The 24,975-nt window shown below is 37.1% G+C and overlaps 1 long non-coding RNA gene across 4 annotated transcripts in view; it reads left to right on the plus strand.

Moving 5' to 3' along the window:
* LOC128931402 (uncharacterized) overlaps positions 1-24,975 on the plus strand; it is a 537,214-nt gene that overhangs the window by 470,580 nt on the left and 41,659 nt on the right. For all 4 annotated transcript variants that reach the window (XR_008479765.2, XR_008479755.2, XR_008479757.2 and 1 more), the window contains one exon: positions 15,925-16,008. This is a non-coding gene — a long non-coding RNA (uncharacterized LOC128931402). The remainder of the gene's footprint in view (positions 1-15,924; positions 16,009-24,975) is intronic.

Below are 24,975 nucleotides of genomic sequence, written 5' to 3' on the forward strand. Positions count from 1 at the left end.
CATCTCATCATTCTTGAGATCCTTGAACCTAGTCTTAAGTTCAAACTACACTCCAAATACAGTTTATGTAGTTCAAAAGTCAATAGTTTAATCTTTACTTCATCTCCAATTCTTCTGTATTAAATGTTAATTTTTTCTACATAAGTTTATTTGAAATCTATTGAAATAACTTTAAAATTATATTCAGCAAAATATTCACAAAAATTTCTTCATTTGTGCCTCATTCGTTTTAAAAAATATTCCTGGTTCAAAATAATCTAGAATAACAAGAGAACCTTAAATGGTCTATCCTAGTCAACCAGTCATGGTAGCGCCACCTCTTCTCCTCTCTCCAGCCTGCTACAGATGCATTATTATGTGTTAGTGACATTTGCGTCTTTCTGACAAATTCCCAGAGACTGATGGATTATATTACTGGACCTTGGCTGAAGCCATCTGGTCAAATATGAGCCGATAATGTGCTTTGTATTTTGCTGCTTTGGGCTTGGTTGGAAAATGGGTTGAGAAAATGAGTATGTAATAAAATGGAGGCGTAGTCTGACTTTGTCCTGAGAGTAGAGGTTTATGAAAACAGAGATTTAGCAGGAGAAGAATGAGAAAGAAAACGGTTCTGGTGCCAGTTTGTTGACCCTTTCTCTGATTCATATGAAAGAAACCAACTACTGTGTACTGCTGTCAGGCCTTTGTCAGTGTGCAGAAGACTCAAGCATGTGAGCTCAGGGCAAGCAAACACTCAAAGCTAATATTTATGAAGCAATTGCATTCAATGAATTCTCACGGAATGTCTTTTGTATACTGGACCCTGTGTGATTGCTGAGAAAATTACGGTAAGAAGAGTCTTGTTTTCTGCCCTCATGGAATTTCAGTTCAGTTTGAGAAACAGACTTAAACAAAATGACTTTACAGATATATAACACACCTAGAACTTAATTTATACAATGTGGTGCCTATCAGAGAAAGACATAATGCCATGTTTAGATTCCAGAAAGATATTGTAAGAATTTTTCTATATTAAACATTGAGTATACGAACGCATATGAGGAAAAATGGATATGGTATCTGAGAAAGCCAAAGTAGTACGGAGGGCATTTGCTTATGTGGATTTGGCCTTACGTGGCAGCTATAAAAGAGGAAAAGGGAAGTCCAGGCCCAAGAATGAATACAAGAGAGTATTAGGATACCCTGAGTTCGCTCTCAGCAGTGTTAAAGTCTGGAATTAACTAAGACTTGTAAAGAATGGCAGAAGCTAAAAGAGCTTGATTTTAACTATGTTTTTGATAAAAATGAATTAAAAGGAGAAACCTCTGTTTTGAACAGATGGTCTACTGCTAGCAGATGATAAAAACATGACAAAACAATTGTACTTTTCTCTACCTAAGAGAAAAAAAGTCTTCCCACTGGAATCAATAAAGCAATAAAATAGAATGAAGAAAATAGCAATTAAAGCCAAAACCAGATATTTTAGATGAATTATAGCAATAGGCTAATTACATTTCAAACCATATTTACTGGAATGTTTCAATAATTATGTCGAATAGAATAATGAAATGAATAGAGAGATATAAGCAAGTTATCTTCCTCTTAAAAGAGAGGAAAGGAAATTTTCTAAAACATAACTCATTTCAGTATCAGACAAAATTCTGATATAAATCACCCATGATCTTCAGATGAATATTGGTCATTAGAGGCATGAATATTGATTTAGCAAAAACAAGTTATGTCAAAATTACCGTGTTTTTTAATCATCATTATGGCACTGGTAGTTCAAATAAAAAGATTAGCAATATCTTTGTTAAATACAAGTAAAGAAAGAAAATTATAAAGAAGGAAATAACAGAAGAAAACAAGCCAAGAGAAACGGAGGAACAAATTAAACCTATTCTTTGTGGCTCCAAAGACAGAAAAGAAACTAATGAATGAAAGTTACTATGAGGGGCCTATTGGATAAATCAAGAGACAAGGAAAAAGCATGTAAGTTTTGACTCCTTACTGTTTGTCTCACCAGACAATTTTATACATTATTTCAATCAACCAGCCCCAACAGTTTCATGAGATAAGCATTTCATCTTCCTTTCATAAAAAAACGATTTGAAGCCTTAAAAATTTGCCATACATGCTCAAGTTTACATGCCAGAATAGGATAGAACCAAGATAAATAGTCATTTTTCTCCAAGCCGAAGCCCCTGCATTTTGTACTTTATCACTTTGCCTCAGAGTAGGGAAGAGTCTTCCCACCACAGGAGATGACCACCAGTGAAGTGGTCTGCTGTGCATTGAAGGGGACCTACTGAGAGTATTTTACCTGGAAGATCCCTTGCTCGAGATAACAAAGAAGGGCTGTAAAAATTGGGTAAGGAACTGAAAATGCCATGAAAGAACTCTTTCAACTCTCAGGTGCTCTGTTTCCATGATTCTGCCTCTCTAAAGCTTGTTAACTTGCTTGCTGTCATAACCCTTCTAGAATATTTACATTTTTCAGAATTAATTTGTTAACCAAAAGAAGTGATCGCATTTTAGTAGAGATATTTTGAGGAAGAAAAATCTCATCAGCAAATTACACCCTGTAGGCAGCTGCCTACATTGCCTTCGTTAAGAAATGCATGTTTTGATTCCAGCTCTGTTATATTACTCTGCGTGACTAATGGCAATTTGCTATATGTCTATTTATGTACTTTTCTCATTATGTTTGTTACTGACTTCACAAGAATAAGGATAAACTAATAATTTAATTTGCAACTTTAAAAACAAGTTTCAGTGCACAGGAGGCTTTGTAATATTTCTCCCTACTTATGGAATATTATTTAATCTGTAAACCTATACCATCAATTCCATGCATAATATATAAGCAGTCAGGACATAGTTGCTGAGTTATTGAAGCACAAAGAAATAAAATCTCCTAAAATAAATAAATCTCCTAAAAGAAAAAAAAGTCGATAGAAGTCATATTGCCACTTCCGGTGTGTCTTAAAAATCTGACATTTTAAAAATTACCTGTAAATTACACTTCTTCTCCTGTCTTTTTGTATTAAAATAATAGTTAACTTGAAAATAAACTTCATATGTATGCCTTTTTCTCAGCCAATTCATTGGCTCTCCCCTACCCTATTAATTATATTTGCCTAAGCCTTTATTCTCTTGTTTATGGTACTATGTTTCTATTCTTTTATACTCAGAAGATGGGATGAATATAATATTGGAGAAAGTACTCTAGAAAGCAGTTAAATGAAATTTTGAATTATCCTAATTGTAATCTAAATGGGATCTAAAAAGGTTCATATTCTACTCCAAGTTAAAATCCATTCTTACTAAGACAAAGCTGATCCCAAGAAGAAAGTGGCATCACTTCCCCTCTTTTTTCATATCCTGAAATGAGGGAAGGGGACCTAAGATGTAATGACACTGGAAAATAAAGCCATGCAACCATAAGCACTGCTAGGCACCTTGCATGCATGTTCATACATCATCCTCACAATAACCCCTTGACAGATGAGGACACGAAGGTGGAGAGAAGTTAGGTCACTTGCCACAATCTCAAATCGAATCAGATTTGTGTAAAGTTATAATCTGAATTCTACATTAGAACCCCAATCAGTGTCTTCTTTACTGCACCACTCAGAGAAGTTTTCATTACTCAGAACGTAACTATATTTAATCCACAAATTGGGTAATACATGTGTTGTTTTCCTCTCAAAAAGCCCATAAGATGGAGGTAGGAAATTGGATTCTCAGTTAAGACAAAAACAGTAGGGCTGTTGAAACACAGCAGACAAAACTGTCTCCAGTGCTCTATCTGTTGGTGTTAACAATAATGAAAAGGTAGGCAAGACCATGATGGTTCAGAAAATTAATAGAGGTGGATCATGGCAAAGAGTTGAGATGGTATTTCCTTAACAGGAGTCACATGAGAAGCTCTCAGGTGGTGAGGTCAATGATACAGTCCCAGGGAAAAAAGACTGAAAGGCAAATTAATGCAGGGCTCTGCCTACTTACAGAGGCCCAGACCAGGTTGCAGCTGATGAACAGGGAAAGGAAATGAAAGGAGACAAGGAGGATCATAACTGGCATGAGAAGTTACCAGTTTCACAGGTGTGGTAAAGGGAAATAGAGCTTTGGGGGAAGGATTCAGGAATGTGACCCACTTCTAAGCCATATCATTATAAAGACTTGAAGTCAAGGTGTTGGTAAGCCTTGTGTGTGGGGGCAGACTCGAGGGGAGGGAAAAGTGAGGGAATATTAGTTCTAAAAGAAGAGATGAGACCAAAATAAAATCTACTTCAAATCACCAAAGGAAGTCCTTTAAATCACCCCTATAAGATACAGTGATTCTCGTACTCTACAAATCTGAGACTCACTAAGCTATATTAAAAGATGTGAACAGAACATTCATCAGTTTGGGCCAGACACAAGTTTCCTTGCTTGCTTTAGGATTTACTCAACTTGTTCTAATTTTACCTTCTGTGACTTTAAAATATGGTAATGGATTTGTTGGTTGTTGACGGAAGTGAATGCAATTGTGGTGTTACATCTTTTCTTGTATTAAAATCTGCAATTCTAAATTCTGTATGCCACATACATTACCACGTTAATGTAGCAAGACTGATGACTGGAACAGAGACAAATGTGTTGGTGAGTTGTGGGAGCTGTCAGGGGACTTATGGACTATCGCTGTCCTATGGTCTACAAGGAGCCAGCTGAAGATGGATAGAATGGGAACAATGAGAAGGTGCCTAGAAGACGCAGATGCTGAATCAAATTGGTGGTGATAAAATCTGGTCATGATCTCTGTGCAGCAAGTAGGGGATCTTTCATGGTTTTGGCACAAATTTTGTGAATCACAAAGCAGTCCCATGTAACAATCATAAGATGTATCATTCTACATATATTCATTCTCTGACACTTATTTCATGTCTGTCAATTTCTCACCATAGGCATACATCAAAAATAAGTTAATAAAGTAATGGTAATAGGTGAGTTAATTAGCATACCAAAATAATGCACAGTCCAAACAAACAGAATGACTTGAGAGATAATGTGCAAGTTGTTAAAGAAAAAATGAAAAAGAAGGTCATATTTTATTAGAGAAACACTTAGTTTTTAACCAAAAGTATCATAGTGGCTGATAACAATCAATATTTGGTTCAGAAGGATTTCAGTTAAGAAAAAAATCTTCTCTCAAAGATTAAAGATATGGTATTATCTAGGATAGTCCATAAATGCATGAAATCATTTTCAAAGTAAAAATCTCAAAAATGATAATTGGAAACAGTGCCCAAAAGGGAATACTTTTACCGAACTGGAAAGGAAATCCCACTCCCTTTCATGAGAAACAAATACTATGATTTTATTAAACACTGATATGATACCAACTAGCAACCTTTCCAAAAGCCTTCTCACATCAAACTGCAGGAGAATTACCTTCTCTCCTCCATTCTAGTCCTGCTGCAGGATTTTGAATGCTGAGAACACTACAGTTCCAACTTCTAGGAGTAGTTTGGTCTCAATGGCTAGGCCAAATCACCATCTCTGTCCAACTACAATGGGCAGATAAGGATGAACATGTTCTTTCCACTCTTATCTTTTGCTGTCTTCTCCATTCTCTTTGCACCATTCTTCATTATATCCTCTTCTATCTGCTATTATAAATGAGGCTGCTTTCTTTCCTGAATTTCATTATTGTTTATACTTTTACCTTATTTTACTTTGCACTGGATGTGAATTTTACTATCTGTTCCTACTTGATCATCAATATTTATGGGCAGGATCCGTGACTAAAAACAGCCCTCATTTGTTGAGTGGACACGATGTGCTAGTCATAGTGCAAAGCAAATCACTGGAATTATTTATCTTCATCCTCAGAAAAAGCCAATGAGATGGGTGTTACTATTATCCCCTTTCACATGGGGAAACTGATGATTGGTTAATGATCTTGACCAAGTCTACATAGCTGGTCAGGAAGAATGGGGACTGGAACTCAGGATGTCTTTTTGGAATAAGTGCACAAATGACAGAAAATTTTCCTCTCTTCTGACCTTACCTTAGGGAGAGATTCTGAATATATTAGATAATAAAATGTGGTTACTATAGAAATCTACTGATCCCTGCATTTATGAACTATTTTGGCTAGAAAAAAAGCTATATGATAATGGAAGATATACAGAATTTGAATTATGTCTGACGCAAAGAGACAACTTCCATGGTTAAACTGAGCATTTCATAAATTGTTTTTCTAATTTTTAGGTATTTTAATTAAATCTTTTAAAGAATTCAGTCTTTTGCAGAGAATGCTATATTCAAATATTCAAATTTTTCATTCTTGGTTTCTTTCTTGGATTTTTGGCAATGTTGAAATTCTGGTTTAGCTTTGCTAATGCTCGCCTGGTAATATTTTCCTTTCCAATTTGCAAGCTGCAGCTGTGTGATGGTGTGTGTGCATGCTGACATCCCCCATTCCTACTTTATAGCTCTTGTTAGCATGCCAAAAGCTGTGCATCATTCATGCAGAGTGATCCCATTTCTACACCCTGCCCCCTCGGCACACACTTAAAACTAATTAAGTTATTTTAAGATAAGGGCAATCATGGATTTGATGTTTATCGAATTCTTAAGATAAATCCTTAGAGATCCAAATGACATAATTCTGATTCGTGATTAGACTTATCAAGGATCAAGTGAAAATACATTATAATAGGCTTTATTCACTGCTTATATCATCAGTACATGTTTCCAATTATATTTTTAATATATTAATAAATTTAATACATTTATTTTATGATTTAAAAAGACCTTAACTTTAGTACTTAGATACTACTCTAATGATACTTCCTACTGTAGAATAGTGGCTAAGACCATAGCCTTCTGCATTTTTGAACATATGAGCTCAGATCCTTACTCTGCCCAATTACAAACTGTAGGTCAAGCTACCTCTTTTTCTGAGGTCTCTGCTTTTCATCTAAAATAGAAGCATAGTAAGAGTTTGCATGAAATAATGAAGCCAAAGGGCACAGTGCTCAGCGCACCTTCGTCCTCACTTTCCCACATCTACAGCCCCCTTCCTAACCCATGGCATTAATATCATTTGGCTTGTGTTGGCCCTAGCATTTATATCTATTCCCAAAATTCAAGATTCACATATCCACCCCTTGCTTGAGATCTCCACTATGATGTTGAATGGACATCTCAAACTAAATATCAAAACAGATCTATCCTCTACTCCCTTTTGAGAATCCCCTGCAACACCCAATCTGCTCTCTATCTTACCTTCCCCATCTCAGCAAATAACATCATTTACCCATTGTTCAGGCCCTACCCCTAAGAACTATCTGTGATTTCTCATTATCCTTTTACCCCCTCATTCAATTCACCAAAAAAAAAAAAATCCTTTGGGAATTACTTCTGAATTATATCCTGATTTTTGCCCACTTTTCATTTTTCCTACAGCCAACATCTGTTGCCTTGGATAACTGAAACAGCCATATAACTGTTCTGTCTTCTCCTCCACCCCCAGCATGACTGTGGTTGATTGTTCACATAGTATCTTCCCAAAACATCAATCAGATTACATTGGTAACCTGCTGAAGCTTCTTTGATAACTTACAGCAAAGAGAATAAAATGGAAACTTTTAAACTTTTTAAAGCCTATTTCGATGATCCTGCATCATCTAGCCTGTGTTTGCCCTTCCAAACTCATCTACTCCCACACCCCCCACTGTTCACTGAGTTCCTTGCTCACACTAATCTCATCTCCTTCTCAGCCTTCTTGCAATTGCTCTTCCTTTGGCTTGGAAGACTTCACCACTGAACTTCCCACTGTTGCCTTCTTTTCATTAATTCAGTGCCTGCTGCAAACACAATTCCTCAGGATAGTGCTCACTGACCAACCTAGTTAGTGTAGATCCTTCATCACTTATGACTGTCTTGCTTATATTCTACATAACACTAATTGTACCTAAAATTGTATTTAGTTGGTTTGGTTCCAGGCTGTCAGCACTGGAGAAGCACCTGAAACAAACTCAGTGCCTAGAACATAATTGCTGACTAATTGACTGGACAAGGAAATAGAACAAGAGAAGGAAAGTCTCCTAATTGCCCAGAGAGAGAAAGGAACATCTCTTTCAGAACCGTTGTAAACAGTTTTGAAGCCAGGTCTGTATTCAAATTCTTGCTCTAATTTTTATTTGTGTTTTGACCTTAAGAGGTACTAACCTTTAAATCTTAGTTTCAACATCCATAGCATGCAGATAATAAAACCATTTCTATTTCTGCTTTCCTGTGAAAATGAAGTAGTATGTGTTTATGGGTTTTAGCACATGCCTGGCACATATCAATAAATAAGTACATAATAAGCAAATGCAAGTTTTATTACTATCACCATTATTACCACCATCATCAACACTGTGCTTAAAATCTCCAAGAAATATATTGGCATATTCCCTGGACCTCTTGGCCTCTGGTAGAAAGAAAATAGAAGAAAACCACCGTATGACTAAAAGGAAGCTTAGAGAATGGTAAGATCATCACTATGGGTTAGGCCAGTGATTATTAAGGAGAGAGAATCTATGTTAAAGTTCTAGACAAATAGTATGAACACCACATAGGCACTGGTTAGAAATGCAAATGGGTCTGAGATCAGGACCCACCAGACTGTGTACTAACAAACCCTGAAGGTAATTCTAATACATGTTCCAGTTTGAAAACAACTAGGTTAGGCTGTAGCAGACAAATCTGAGCACCATACTGGCACAGTGGCACAAAGGAATTACACCGCAGAACCTATCTTGGCTTCCAGGCAGCAGTGTGTGTGTAGGTGCAATATAAGAACAGGCCTGGCACAAAGCTGCAATAGAATCCCCTGTCCTATATGATGCAGCTTCATTTCTTTTGCACAGGTCACAGTGACAGAGACCACAGTGGCCAGAATGGAACCCTGCAAGGGAAAGCAGTGAGAGTCAGCTTCTCATTCTCTGCTTCATTAGCAGTTTCAAAAGTGAAAGAAAAGCATTCCTGTTTCTCCACATCTTCTACAGTATCTGTTGTCTCCAGAATTTTTAATGATTGCCATTCTAACAGGTGTGACGTGCTATCTCAATGTGGTTTTGATTTGCATTTCTCTAATGACCAGGGATGATGAGCTTTTTTTTTTCATGTTTGTTGGTTGCATAAATGTCTTCTTTTGAAAAGTGTCTGTTCATATCCTGCCCACTTTTTGATGGGGTTGTTTTTCTTTTGTATATTTGTTTAAGTTCTTTGTAGATTCTGGATATTAGCCCTTTGTCAGATGGGTAGACCGCAAAATGTTTTCCCATTCTGTTGGTTGCTGGTTCACTCTATTTGATAGCTTCTTTTGCTGTGCAGAAGCTCTTAAGTTTAATTAGATCCCATTTGGCTATTTTGGCTTTTGTTGCCATTGCTTTTGGTGTTTTAGTCGTGAAGTCCTTGCCCGTGCCTGTGTCCTAAATGATATTGCCTAGGTTTTCTTCTAGAGTTTTTATGGTGTTAGTCATCATGTTTAAATATTTAATCCATCTGGAGTTAATTTTTGTATAAGATGTAAGGAAGGGATCCAATTTCCGCTTTCTGCATATCGCTAGCCAGTTTTCCCACCATTTATTAAATATGGAATCCTTTCCTTATTGCTTGTATTTGTCAGGTTTGTCAAAGATCAGAGGGTTGTAGTTGTGTGCCGTTCTTTCCAAGGCCTCTGTTCTGTTCCATTGATCTATATCTATCTCTGTTTTGGTACCGGTACCATGCTGTTTTGAGTACAGTAGCCTTGTAATATAGTTTGAAGTCAGGTAGTGTGATGCTTCCAGCTTTGATTTTTTGCTTCAGATTGTCTGAGCTTTGCAGGCTCCTTTTTGGTTCCATATGAAGTTTAAGGTGTTTTTTTCCAATTCTGTGTAGAAAGTCATTGGTAGCTTGATGGGGATAGCATTGAATGTATCAATTACTTTATTCTTCCTAACCATGAGCATGGAATGTTTTTCCATCTGTTTGTGTTCTCTCTTATTTCCTTGAGTAGTGGTTTGTAGCTCTCCTTTAAGAGGTCTTTCACATCCTTTGTTAGTTGTATTCCTAGGTATTTTATTTTCTTTGTAGCAATTGTGAATGGGAGTTTACTGATGATTTGGCTCTCGATTATTGGTATATAGGAATTCTTGAGATTTTTAAGAATGCTTTTACACTGTTGGTGGGAGTGTAAATTAATTCACCCATTGTGGAAGACAGTGTGGTGATTCCTTAAGGATCTAGAAACAGAAATACCATTTGACCCAGCAATCCCATTACTGGGTATATACCCAAGAGATTATAAATCATTCTATTATAAAGACACATGCACATGTATGTTTACTGCAGCACTATTCACAGTAGCAAAGACTTGGAACCAACCCAAATGCCCATCAGTGATAGACTGGATAAAGAAAATGTGGCACATATACACCATGGAATATTATGCAGCCATAAAAAAGGATGGGTTCATGTCCTTTGCAGGGACATGGATGAATCTAGAAACCATCATTCTGAGCAAACAGACAGAAGAACAGAAAACCAAACACTGCAGGTTCTCATTCATAAGTAGGTGTTGAACAATGAGTACACATGGACACTGGGAAGGGACCATCACACACCGGGGCCTGGGGGGTGGGGGGTAGGAAAGGAATAGCATTAGGAGAAATTCCTAATGTAGATGACCGGACGATGGATGCAGCAAAGACCCACCATGGTATGTGTATACTTATGTAACAAACCTGCACAATCTGCACATGTACCCCAGAACTTAAAATATAATAAACGTTTTTTTAAAAAAGGGTAAGAAAACTGTAGGTTGGAAAAGAGTTACATGGTAGAAACAGGAAGCATGTGGAACTATCAGCTCACAGCTATGAGGAAAGCAGCTGACATAGCTGACACCTGCCTCGGGCAATTTCTGAGCCCCCCAAAAACTCTACTGGGAACAGAATTGTCTCAGGGAAGGCAAGGGTTTCACCAATTAATCTGGTTAAGGCTGAATTATTTACCTAAGGAAATAGCTTTCAAATATTTGCCCAATTTCCCTACATATTGAGCTCAAGCATCTACAACCTTCTTTCCACTCTTTTTTTTTTTTTAACTTTTTTCCCTCTGCAACTACTTTTTTTGTTTCATTTCTCCTTCTCTCCCTCATTGTCCTCTTCTGATATAATGAAGTTGAATTTTAGGCAAGGAAAGTAAATGCTTGGTATTAGTTTATTCCATATGCTGTGACTAGGAGATGTCCTCAAAACCATCTTCCCTTGAGGGGCCTCAGGTGGTCCTACAACAGCATGACCAGCAGGAATCAGTGCTGCTTATAAACACCGTCTGACCATTTTTCTTCTGTCATCAGGTGATGACAGAAGCCAACAGGACGATTTGTTGTTCTCTGCTGCCACATCCTCAGCTGTTTTTGTGGATGGAAAATGGAACACCAAGTGTTGAAAAAGAAAATTATTACTGACATTTACAGAACAAGGGGCAACCTCATAATAACCTTGAAACCACAAGAATCATTTCCTATGAGTTTAACAGAAGGACATTGACTCGACTTTTAAGTTGCTTTTTAGATATTCTTTCTATCCTGTTAGTTGCATGGCCTGTTGCAATGGCCCAGAATTAGCCTGCAGATATCATAAAGGTGCCTCATTTGGCCATGTATATAGTATACAATATATTTATTGGTTATTTGCTGATGCTCTCATTCCTCTACTAGACTCTTCCAGGAAATGGTTCAAGTCTTGCTTCTCTTTGAATCTTTAGTCTAGTTCCTGGCAAACCATAAATCTTGATTTGAATTCAATTAAAATTACAGGTAATCTAAGGTGAACTATGAAGTTGACTCACAAGTATATATTTTTTAAAATAATGAGTAACTAATTGGCTTATTTTTTTCATTTTTTTTTTTTTGCTTTTTACTCTAGAGAAGCTGACATCTGCCCTACCCAGAAAGCATGATGTTTATTTTCACTTCCTGTCTTTCTCTCATATTTTCACCCCTATAGAACAGACTCTAAGGCATTTTACAATTGTGAGTTATCTATATTATTTATAAAGTAATTTTGCAAAGGAGAATGCTCTCTATATATTCTCAAATGTAAGGTAATCTATATGATCTTTTTATTGTTTTACTTTTTTTAAAAAAATTTTTTATTGGATTTTAGGTTTTGGGGTACATGAGCAGAGCATGCAAGACAGTTGCGTAGGTACACACATGGCAGTGTGCTTTGCTTTCCTTCTCCCCTTCACCCACATTTGGCATTTCTCCCCAGGCTATCCCTCCCCACATCCCCCTCCCACTGGCCCTCCCCTTTTCCCCCCAGTAGACCCCAGTGTTTAGTACTCCCCTCCCTGTGTCCAGGTGTTCTCATTTTTCATCACCCGCCTATGAGTGAGAATACGCAGTGTTTCATTTTCTGTTCTTGTGTCAGTTTGCTGAGGATGATGTTCTCCAGATTCATCCATGTCCCTACAAACGACACGAACTCATCATTTCTGATTGCTGCATAATATTCCATGGTGTATATGTGCCACATTTTTCCAATCCAGTCTATTATCAACGGGCATTTGGGTTGATTCCAGGTCTTTGCTATTGTAAACAGTGCTGCAATGAACATTCGTGTACATGTGTCCTTATAGTAGAACGATTTATAGTCCTTTGGATATATACCCAGTAATGGGATTGCTGGGTCAAATGGAATTTCTATTTCTAAGGCCTTGAGGAATCGCCACACTGTCTTCCACAATGGCTGAACTAATTTACACTCCCACCAACAGTGTAAAAGTGTTCCTTTTTCTCCACATCCTCTCCAGCATCTATTGTTTGACTTTTTTATGAGATCAGTAAGATGGTAGTGAAGAGGTAAATTTTGATGTTCGTTATATTTAGTCACAAACCTCTATGATGAAAATATTCTGTAGCAGATTAAATGTAGCAAAATGTAGCAGATTAAAATAATAAACATTTATTATCTCACAGTTTCTAAGAGTTAGCAATCCAGGAATTAGACAAGTATTTCTGGTATAGAGGTTCACATTAAGATAGTCAAGATGGTCACCAAGACTGAAGTCATCTGAAGGCTTGGCTGGGGGCTGGAGAATCTGCTTCACTACAGTGCTCACTCTCTGCCCCAAGAATGCTCACTTACTGTGGCTGGAAGCCTCAATTCTTTGCTGGATGTTGACCAAAGGCCCCAGTTCCCCAGTATCATGACATGGCAGCTAACTTCCCTCATAGCAAGGGATCCAAGAGAGAAAAAGAAAGAGAATGGTGGGGGGAGAGAGAGAAAGCGAGAGAAAGAGAGAGGGGCCATAACCACAGTGCCTTATATGATCTAGTCTTCAGAACTACACTGCCATTTCTGCCACATTTTATTCATTAAATATAAGTCACCAAGCACAGCCCGCACTCAAAGGAAAATAATTAAGTTCCACCTGTTGAAAGGAGGAATAGCTAAGAATATGTGCACATATTTTAACTCTACCACCATGGGTTTATCACTTTAACTGAACAAACACTTCTTTCTAAAAGAAACATTCTACCAAATGTAGTTTTTAATAATTATTTATATTCTTAAGACAATGCACAGATAAAAGAATGATTAAAACACATATCTCTGAATAATATGAAACACTATGTTTCTCTTAATAATCAGACCTAACCAGAAACTTACCTCTATTATGACAAGATTCAGAATAATATAGACTTAACTTAAATTAATGGTAATTGATGTATAAATGTCGACAAGTGAAATGGCAAGTACACAGTAGTGTTTAAGTGAGAAATTAGTAGCTGAAGCCGTGAGTGGAGAAAGAGTAGTGATAAGTAAAAATAAGATGAGATAATTATAAGTGGGTCAGATGATATAGATCTTGTAACCTAGGTAAGGACTTTAAATATTACTTTAAGAGATGTTTACCACCACCTGCAGAGGTCTGTCCTACAGAACCTGACTTAAAAATGGTTGAATGAATGCACTCTCACACCATTATAGTGATTCAAGTGGGCTAGGGATGCTTGTCAGCTGCTTTCCAAGGGTGACTGCAGCCAATCGACCAAGACCCCCTGTACATCCACACATGTATTCATAACAGAGGTTCTAAGCCAACACACTTGTGAATAATTAACATGGTCTACAAGTGGTTTTACCAATGTGAAAAGCTTTAGGTTTTGCGCCCAGAGTAAACACTACTAATGGGTAATATCCCTATGATCTCCCCGAGAGGGTCATCCAATCTAAAGTTTACATGAGTAAACAGTTTGAGTAGAGACAAAGGGATGTGGGGTAAACAGACTTAAACTTGGAAAGCCTTTTATCGTCCCTATCTCTTCCCTAGTAATGAACTGGCTGCCTTCAGCCTGTCCCAATAAAACCTTTTGGCCTTCCAAAAGGTTTGAGATTACATCTATCACTTTCTCTAATATTTTCTGGAATATTTTGTCAGCCACCCCAAGTGAATTCCAACAACTTTATGAATGATGGACCCTGAATTGTTTGGGGCAAGGGGTGGCCTAATCTGATGTATTTTTAAAAATCCCTCTTGATGCTATGTGGAAAATTGACTGTAATTGTTTAAATGGAGAAACAGGAAGGCGAGTTAGGAGACTTGCAAAACTCAGGCTTGGACAAGGGTACTAGTTGTATACTTACTAGTCTCCAGTGTAGGTGATTTAAATCTAACTACCTTTTCAGAGTGAAGCCAATAAGATTTGTTGATGGAGTGGATGTGAGTTATAAGAAAAAGTAGTAATATTTTTGACCATAAACACTGAAATATTGGTGATTCCATTTCCTGATATGGGGAAAACTACAGGCAGATCAAGTTTGGAAAGGAAAAGCAAAAGGATGTTGAGAATAAATTAAATTTGATATGCATAATAGAAACATTACCGGTTGGGAATAAACTAGGTTATGATGAAGAACCAATAATCCCAAAGTACCATTGGCTTAGTAAGACAATTTATTACTCACTCTTGCTTCAAATCCACCTGGGTTGGCAGCAGGCGATACTCACTCCGAGAGCCAATCTGATAGAGGCTGTCTGTAGACACCTGAATACCTGATAGAAAGCAAAGCCAGAAACGGGAATATGGCTACCATGCTGCGGCTCTTTAAGGTTGCTCATGAAAATGGCATAAAATACTTCCTGGCTAAAATCATGGATATAAAGTTTCCAAGAAATGCAACTGTACCATGTACCAAAGGTAGGAGAGTATTTGTGAACAACCTTAACAGTCTCCAGAATATCTAAGCAAAATGTTAATTAAGCTGATGGTCACTTGAAATCTGGAATCAAGGAGAGAGGTTGGGCTGGAAATAAATATTTGTGATTGGCTAGCATGTAGACAATATTTAAACTTATGAAACTTATGGGACAGCTGACATCACCAAGGCAGTGAGATACTAAGATTGAGACCTCACAACATCTAAAAGTAGGAAGAGGAATTCAGTGAGGAAGTTGGGTGAGGGGTGATATGGGAAGAGAACCAAAAACACTGAGTATTTGGTTACAAATGCAGGTAACTTTCTAGATTTGTTTGAAAGAAAACGTAGAGATTTTTGTCTGATCATGTCATTTTTTCCTCTGTAAAATAAGAAACAGTTATCAGATGAAAACAAGAATGAGGAAAATGTAGTAAAGCTTAAAGAGAAGAAAAAAGGCCAAGGACCTAGAAACAGAAATTCCATTTGACTTGGCAATCCCATTACTGGGTATATACTCAAAAGGATTATAAATCATTCTGTTATAAAGACACATGCACACATATGTTCACTGCAGCACTGTTTACAATAGCAAAGACCTGGAACCAACCCAAATGCCCATCAACAATAGACTGGACAAAGAAAATGTGGCACATATACACCATGGAATACTATGCAGCCATAATAAATGACGAGTGTGTATCTTTTGCAGGGACCTGGATGAATTTGGAAACCATCATTCTCAGCAAACCGACACAAGAACAGAAAACCAAACACCATATGTTCTCACTCATAGGTAGGTGTTGAACAATTAGAACACATGGACACAGAGTAGGGAGCGTCACACACTGGGGTCTGTTGAGGGAGCTGGGCAAGGAACAGCAAGGGGTGGGGAGATTTAGGGGGAATAACATGTGAAGAAATGCCGGATATAGGTGACAGGGGATGGAGGTAGCAAACCGCATTGCTATATGTGTACCTATGCAACAATCCTGCATGATCTGCTCATGTACCCCAGAACATAAAGTACAATTTTAAAAAAAAGATACACACAATAAAAAGAAAAAAGGTAAGCACTATTTATCCATAAGAGTGGGAGCATGACTACCATGGGGAAATGGAGAGGAATTTTTAGGCAACACAAGGGGCATATTTGAGGTTAGACATCATGGGTTAAAAATCTGTCTGCACAATTAGTCACGTGTTTTTTCTCTCACATGATCACCTGCTCTGGTTCATGTGTAGAGTAGATTAAATGCCATATATTTTTGCATGAGTTTATGTTTGCCAATACACTGTGGAAGGAAAGGAAGAAGTAGTTGAGGGTATACATGAGAAATGATTGTTATGACTACCCATGGAACTTAAACTGGGTAAGCAAGGAAGTGAATATTTGAAGAGAGTTGGGGGCAATGACAAGAAGGGCAGGAGCAATAGTTTGCAGAAAGATCCAGGAGGATTTGAGAAATCCTTGGAATTGAGGCACTAAATAAAGTTAGAAGCATGATTAGAACTCATTATAGACTGGTAAGGTCGAGAGTAATCATGGGAGTGGATGTCTCAGAATGGAGGACAAGATCTTTGGAGGAAAGTCTCAAAGACTTGAAAGCCAATGTATTAGAGGAATCATTCGTGTAATGGAGGATGTCAATGTTGGGAGAGAGGAGCAATTGACAAGAGCACTCAAGGTTCAGTGGGTCCCCTCCTTAATCACAGGACTGGTGGTGCTCAGGCTGGAGGAAGCTTTGTTCTCTTTTAAAGGACAGTAGCGATACACAGGAGAGCAAGTACAGAGGATAAGTTATTCATCTTAACATTTGTCGTGATGAGGGAAATATAGGATATCCAATATGGAGGTATCTCATAGGCAGTTAGATAACAAGGACTGGAGTTAGGAAGGGATAGTTATGATAGTGAAATATATTTGATTATCCATAGCACAGAAATAGCTGTTGTAGCTTTGAAGATGAACAAAGTCAACATGGGAAAATATAGAGACCTGGGGGGAACTATATTTTTCCAAAAATAACTAAAGGAAGAATGCTGAATGGCATGAACATTTCAGTGGTATACAAAAGAAGAGAAAAACTAACAAAACTGATCAGGGAAGGAGAAGTATCAAAAGAGAATAAAAGTTAACCTTGGCTTTTTGGTAGATGATACAAAACTGAAAGGCTAAGGTAAGTTTGAGAGGATAAGGAAACTTTTTAAAAAGTGAAAAGAAACTTGTTTTAAGTACTTAGGAGTAAACCAGTAATAACTGGCTAAATTATTTGAAAGAATCTCACCATCTTTTTTCCTGAATTTTCCTTTATGAAAAGTTAAAGAAAGGTAAAGCAACAAAGCTAAATTATCAACCAATGGTAGGCAAGTGATAAGGCTGGCCTTTTCCCATCATTGTAGCCATGGCTTGTTCCACTTCGAGACTGGGTAGATTTCTGCATGATAGACTATCAATGCTGTGATGAATTTCATCAGATCATATTACTTTAGCAAACAATGATGCCATCATCTACAGCAGAGGACAGCACTAGTGTGTGTTACCTTAAGAATCTTCACAAAGGACTCTGAAATGTCAGTATGAGCAGATGATGAAGTATAGGAATCCATTGCCTGCTGAATTTCTTATTTTATAGAGAAAAGAAATTTCATATGCTGTAATATGTTTTCAATTGTAAATTAAAACCTAATAGACTTTAGTTTCAGATGTGTATGGGAATGTTTAAACATTGATGTATTTTAATGAAGGTATGCAAATACTGTTAGAGGCTAAGATGCTAAAAACAGCTTGTTCCAAGTTTGTAAGCCCCATATTTCTAAGGTTTCATATTTGTATCTTAAACTTTCACATATTTAAAGTTTACTAAAACTGTCCTTTTGGAATCCCTGTTAAGAGGTAGTTTTAGGTTATATAAACAAAAATGGTTTTAATTTGCAGTCAACCCTAATATATCTGGAAAAATCCTGTAAATTCTTCAGTAAGTCTCCAGACAACCACATGAGTTTAAGTTCATGTTAGGATACTAATTATGCTAAATTTATTCTTAAATAAGAAAACATGGCCTGAAAATTTACCATCTAAACCATGGTAATTGAGTTCCCAATAAAAAACATTAACTTTTATTGTTAATGTATTAAGAACACATCTTTAATGAAAGATTAATACCATACATTAAAATGTTAACGTTAGTCACCACATGCACATGTAGAAACAATTCAGCGAGTCAGTGGCATTTATACTTGGTAGGTATAATATTTCTTAAAGTAATTCAGTCAATGAAAATTATTTACATTTTAAACTCCTGGAAGGCAGTGTTTTTAAGCATCTGAAAAAAAAAATGAACTAATTTTTATTGACACATGGAAACTGAGCAATCCTTCTTTCCTTGTTTTTAATCACTGTTTTCTTTGCTCAAGAGAATTATTTGACCCTGGATTTTGCTCAGTTTCTGAGTAGATTCTCAATATGTAAGCATTTTCCTTACAATTAAACTGATTTTTTTGAGAGTAAATTTCTTGGAGTCTGCAGATTTTCTTCTGCAAAGTCACAAGACACTCGATTCAGATTCCCTTTTTACTGAATTTTGATGAAAAACAAAACATTTTTATGTGGAGACTTCAACTAAGCTGTATCTACAATACAGTTTTACTAAAAATTGTATTCTAGAGGACAATATTATTCTTGATTAACATATACAGCTGTCTGATTAGGCTGGTTTCTTAAAGTCAGGCTTCTCTTTGGTAAGAGACAGCAAGAGAGACATTTTCAGTGTACTGCACAGTTAAAATGGGTAGAAGGAGGATACACAAGAAGCAGGAAACCCTGAATTTTGGGTCAATATAATGACACAAAAGCGATTCCACATGCACTTCTTTAGTAGTTCCAGAAATGCTCTGCTATTTATAGGGTGGAGTTGTAATTACTGCCCCTTAACTTGAAGATTTTTTTACCTTGACCTGTTACTGGTTTAACGATGCTTCTTTGATCATATCCTCCATGCATCATGGCTAACCTTTGTCCTTCAAGTAGTTGACAGAGCTTTGCGGCAACATTTCTCACTTTATAATGTATTTATCTGCTTTTATGTTTATCATCCTGCCAGACTGTATTTCTCAAGAAGAAGTGTTACTCATTTTGTATACCCAGTTCCTAACAGGGTTTACACCAAGAAGCATCTTCATAAATGCCTATAGAAAAGAATGTATTAATACAAACAAAAATAGTGCATATGAAAGAAAGAAAGAAAAAGCATATAAACACATATACACAAATACACATAAAACATTCATATATGCACTCATAACACAGTGATATATATGAATATATTCATAACCAGATATCAAAGTTCAAAACTTTCTGACTCAGTTAATGAGGCCTTAAGACAATAGCAGCCATAAGAAGGAATGAGATCATGTCCTTTGCAGGGGCAATAGATGAAGGTGGAAGTCATCATCCTTAGCAAACTAACATAGGAACAAAAAGCCAAACACCGTATGTTCTCACAAGTGACAGTTCAACATTCAGAACACAGGGACACAGAGAGGGGAACCACACACATCAGTGCCCATTGGAGGGTGGGAGGTGAGGGAGGGAATTTAGAAGATAGGTCAGTAGGTGCAGCAAACCACCGTGGCACACATATACCTATGTAACAAACCTGCACATTCTGTATACCTATCCCCCCTTTTCTTAGAATAAAGAAAAACAATGATGTATGTTTGTGAGAGAAAAATTACATATGCTTTTGCTTTATTTTATGTACTCAGTTAACAGTACCAATGCCTAGTGTATAATATTGCATTTTAATGATTTTTTTGAATTCATGGAATATAAAAGTTTAATAAAGAAAGTGAAAAGCTACCCATCCTAAACGTAAAAATCTCTGCTGCATTTTGGAAAATCACCCTCTCAGCATTTCTTTGTGCATTTATTCATATGATACCTGTGTTTTATATCACATCTAGGAGTGAAATTTTATCAACTATATACACATTCTATTTATGCCATTTTTTGAATGATGTTAGAGGACACATCCAATTTTTTCAATAAACAAGATGTGAAGTCCAAGTCATTTATATTTATGAAACAGGGCTGGCCCTAGGCAAAACTGTAAAATAGACAAACATCTATTTAATTTTTCAGCCTCTCTCTCATTTCCTCCTGTCTCAGCTGCCACATTCATGTAAATCTACTGTCAGAAAAAAATCTAATGTAGACACTGTTTTGTTGTTGTTGTAAAAAAAAAAAAAAGTTATGTCAATACTCTTCACAGGATAACAATAAAATGCCTCTTCCACTCCTTCATTTTCTTGAATCTTCAACACTTCTCATTGCCCACCTCTTTTTTTTAATTTCAAATTACATGCACTTAATGTTTCTTACCAGTTAGTCTTTAAAGATGAGAATATCAGTTTCAGCCTATGAACTTCTTAAGAAGAATGTCATTTTAAAAATCACATGCCAGGCTGGGCACGGTGGCTCATGCCTGTAATTCCAGCATTTTGGGAGGCTGAGGTGGGTGGATCACCTGAGGTCAGGAGTCCAAGGCAAGCCTGGCTAACATAGTGAAACCCCATCTCTACTAAAAGAAAAAATAGTACAAAATTAGCTGAGCATGGTGGCAGTTGCTTCTAATCCCCTATAATCCCAGCTACTCGGGAGACTGAGGCAGGAGAATCACTTGAACCCAGGAGGTGGAGGTTGCAGTGAGCCAAGATGATGCCATTGTATTCCAGCCTGGCCAAAAAGAGCAAAACTTCATCTCAAAAAAAAAAAATCACATTCTGAAATGCCTCACAGTTATTCAAAGCAAAGAGATTGTACATAGGTCATTTTACCTACAATTGAGTAAAGTTATTTTATCTTATGTGACCTTGTATATTCATATTTTAGGCTAATTTTAGTGTGAATGTCTCAAACTACCACTGGCCATCCAGTTAAAGGAATGTCAGATGGAGTAGACTCCTCTCTATTCTCAGCATACTCAGTACTCACATTACTGCAGAACTATTATACTCTATGATGGCTCCGTCTGGGTGTTTTTCTCCTTTAGTTAGCACGCCAGACTGGATCTCTTGTTTGCCAATGCACAACAGAAAGCCAAACACCAAAGCATGGTGGTTTTGCAGCAAGGAAAAGTTTGTTGTGAGCTGAGTGGCAAGAAGACAGGAAGAAATGCTCAAATCTGTCTCCCTAAGTTGGGGGTTGGGGCAGGTTTTATAGCAGTGGGTAATGAGGCATAATCTGATTGGATATTGCCATGGGGTGATACCAGGAGGCATACTCTGGATCCTGACCATGGGTGACTCCAACGCTCAATATGATTGGTCTTTGAAACCCACCACATAGTGTCTACTTCCTACATCAGTCCTATTCTGTGGTCTGAGCACATAGGTTCCACTTGTGGTTTGCACACTTGGCTCAGCTGAGCATTCTCAGCTTAGGAGAACTTTATTCTGAGGGGCCAGGGCAACTGAAAAACAACTCACAACTTGGTTGCATAAAAGTTGAATCACAGTGATCTGATGCAGTTACAACCCCACCACAGCTCTTGATGGCAGAAATAGTGCCTTAATTATCTCTGCTTCTCAGCACCTAAAAAAAAATGCCAGGCTTATAGTTCATACCAAAAATGTTTTCATTAAATGAATGAAATCACCTCCTATAAGGTAGTTGTATAAGGCTAGCTTCCTCCTATTAAATACTTATTTTCTCTCATTCATTTTCAATCTGGATTTCTATGGAAAACATGCTTCTGTGCAGTACCTTCCATTGAGGAAAGAGATATACTCCTTATGGCAAAGAGATAACATGATGAACTAGACAAAATTCTGCAATAATTTGAAAGATGATAAATTTTCACAGAAAGAGGGAAAAGCAGTCCAGGAACAGAGGAAACTATGCTGTGATTAACGTGAAAGCCAAAGGTGGTTTAAGGTGACCTCTAGGGATACATGAGCCCTTGAAGAGAGGAAATTGATCTTTTCTGTACTGAAGCTAAAACATCAAAGGGCACTACAAAACACTAGATGATTTGAGGCCATGGCAATCCTGAAATAATCATCAAGATGGAAATTCTGCAACAGGAAAAAAACAGTGTAGCACTGATTCTTCTGCACCTTAATTAGAGTCAGTGAGACCGATTCAGCTAAGATGTCTGTAGCCTTTAAGCAAAATAAATTTATCTATAACTAAAATATTTTCACAAAAATGAGGAGAAGAATGATGTTAAGAAATGCAAAACAAAAAGCTTGAACATTTGTACATAGAAATTGGTTAGCCCCCAAATTATCCCACAACTCACAAGGAAGGCAGAGTTACAGTTTGTAACATTCTCACACCTCAAAGCTTCGATCAACCATTCTTTGAAGCTGAAGAAAAACAAATGAAAGCTCCATACTAAGGGTACTGAAGTCAATGTTATTTTCATCAATGAAAGGAACTGATGTCACTGGTTTGCCCTGAACACACCATGATCTCAAAACTAGCTCCTTATTTTTCTGAGATTCACTAAAAAGCGTTTTTCTTTTTATTTTCCCTGTATATATACTATTAGCTATGCAAACTCACACAGGTCAACGGGACCACAAACCAAAAATGAATTAGATAAGCCCTAATGAAATCAAACTAGGAAAATCACTGTATGTTTCAAATAGCAGCCACACCACTGGGAATGTACTTTTTCAATACTCTCTGCCTCTGCCAGGAAAGGCACCATGGTGTGAATAATGAAAATGAATAATGCAAAGCATAATGCAATACACAATTTGCACATCGGTCACAGTTTTTCCCGCAGAATGACAGACTTCAGAAATTACAAACAAGGCTGTTTAAAATCCAGACCAACAGGAGCATTAAATTGGAATCGAGGCCAACTGGATGTGAGAGCCCATGAGTAATGGTGCTGTGTTTAGTCATCTGAAGAGAAATGATAATGGAGATCCTTAATAAACAGTAGGCAACACACCTGACAAGTGATTGGTTTGGAGAATATACATGACAAGAAGAGTTCTTGGTTCATCTCAGCACAACACATTTTGGAAGCCCCAGGAAACTTACACTTTGACTTAGCATTTTCAAAGAGCTTAGAAATAAAAAGTCAAAGACATCTTTGATGATGAGCAAAGACATTTTCTGACCTGTGATCTTCTTCATTATATTGTGGTCAACCACTTCAGCAAGGTCGCGCTCTGTACTTTCTTTGCATGGTCAGATGGGGAAAAGGCTTTAATAGTAGAACTTACTGTAATCTTAGGGAGAGAGCCAAAAAATAATCCCAAGAGCTCTGCTATAAGACAATGAAAGTTAAGGCCTTCTCTGAACAACAACAAAAATCCAAAATAGATCTTCTACAATTAATTAATACTTTTGTCATATATGACTTAGAAAATAACTGTCCCCAACTGCTTGTCCCTACATGTTCTTTCAGACATGCACCATATGCAATAAGGAATATTGCACATCTGCTCTTAAGAGAAATGACTTTAATTGCTACGCTGCTAATGGGGTGTTTTCTCCCGTAGAATTTCTACCCATCTGCACACTCTGATTACCACATCCTCATCAGATCTTGTCTACTTCAACCTTTCTTCCTAAATGATCATCATTAATCCCATCCATGGTATCTCTAAATATGGGAAATGAGTCTAGAGTAATAATGATGTCTGATTATGTTGCCATTTTCCCTGAAAAAAAAAAAAAAAAGATTGAAATTTCAAACTTCTCTCCCCGACCCCAAAACAAAACAAACCAAAAAATCCTCCAAGCTGGAGAGACAAATCCTAGAATGTGTTGGGGAAAAAAGTCAACTGACAGCCTGAAATTATAAAGATATGATTGGGATAAAAATGCCTGATAGAGAATTCTGGAATCTTATGAGAAGGCATTAAACTATTTCTGGAATAGCAAATTCTATACTAGAAACTTCTCTGTAACTTGCGGCAGAGAATTACACAAGTCACATACTTAAGGGAATCTACTCACTTCTTTTAAAACAAAAATGGGTGAAGGTATAATAAACACCATTTTAAATGTATTTTTATCTGCCATAACCTTGAAGTGTCATGAATGAGTTTGATTCAATTGGTATGGTTTTATGTATGTAGGTATGTATGTATTTATTTATTTCTAACTTTTATTTTCAGTTCCGGAGTACATGTGCAGGTTTGTTATATTGCTACACTACATGGCCCCTGAGTTTGGTATACAGATTATTTTATCACCCAGGTAACAAGCACAGTACCTGGTAGGTACTTTTTCTGAACCTCTCCCTCCTCCCACCCTCCTCTCCAAGTAGGACCCAGTGTCTTTTGTTTGCCTTATAGTGTTCACATGTTCTCATTGTTTAGATCTCACTTATAAGTGAGAACGTGTCTCATTTGCTTTGCTGTTCCTGCATTAGTTTGCTTAGGATGATGGCCTTTGGTTCCATCCATGTTGCTGCAAAAGGACATAATCTCATTCTTTGTATGGCTACATAATATTCCATGGTGTATATGGTACCACATTTTATTTTTCCTGTCTACCATTGATGAACATTTAGGTTGATTCCATGTATTTGTTAATGTGAACAGTGCTGTGATGAACATATGTGGGTATGTGGTCTTTATGGTAGAATAGTTTATATTCCTTTGGGTATATACCCAATAATGGGATTGCTCGTTTGCATGGTAATTCTAAGTTCTTTGAGGAATCACCACAGTGCTTTGCACAATTGATGAACTAATTTATATTCCCACCAACAGTGTGTAAGTGTTCCTTTTT

Source organism: Callithrix jacchus, chromosome 1 (genome assembly GCF_049354715.1).
Source record: "Callithrix jacchus isolate 240 chromosome 1, calJac240_pri, whole genome shotgun sequence".
Lineage (NCBI taxonomy): Eukaryota > Metazoa > Chordata > Mammalia > Primates > Cebidae > Callithrix > Callithrix jacchus.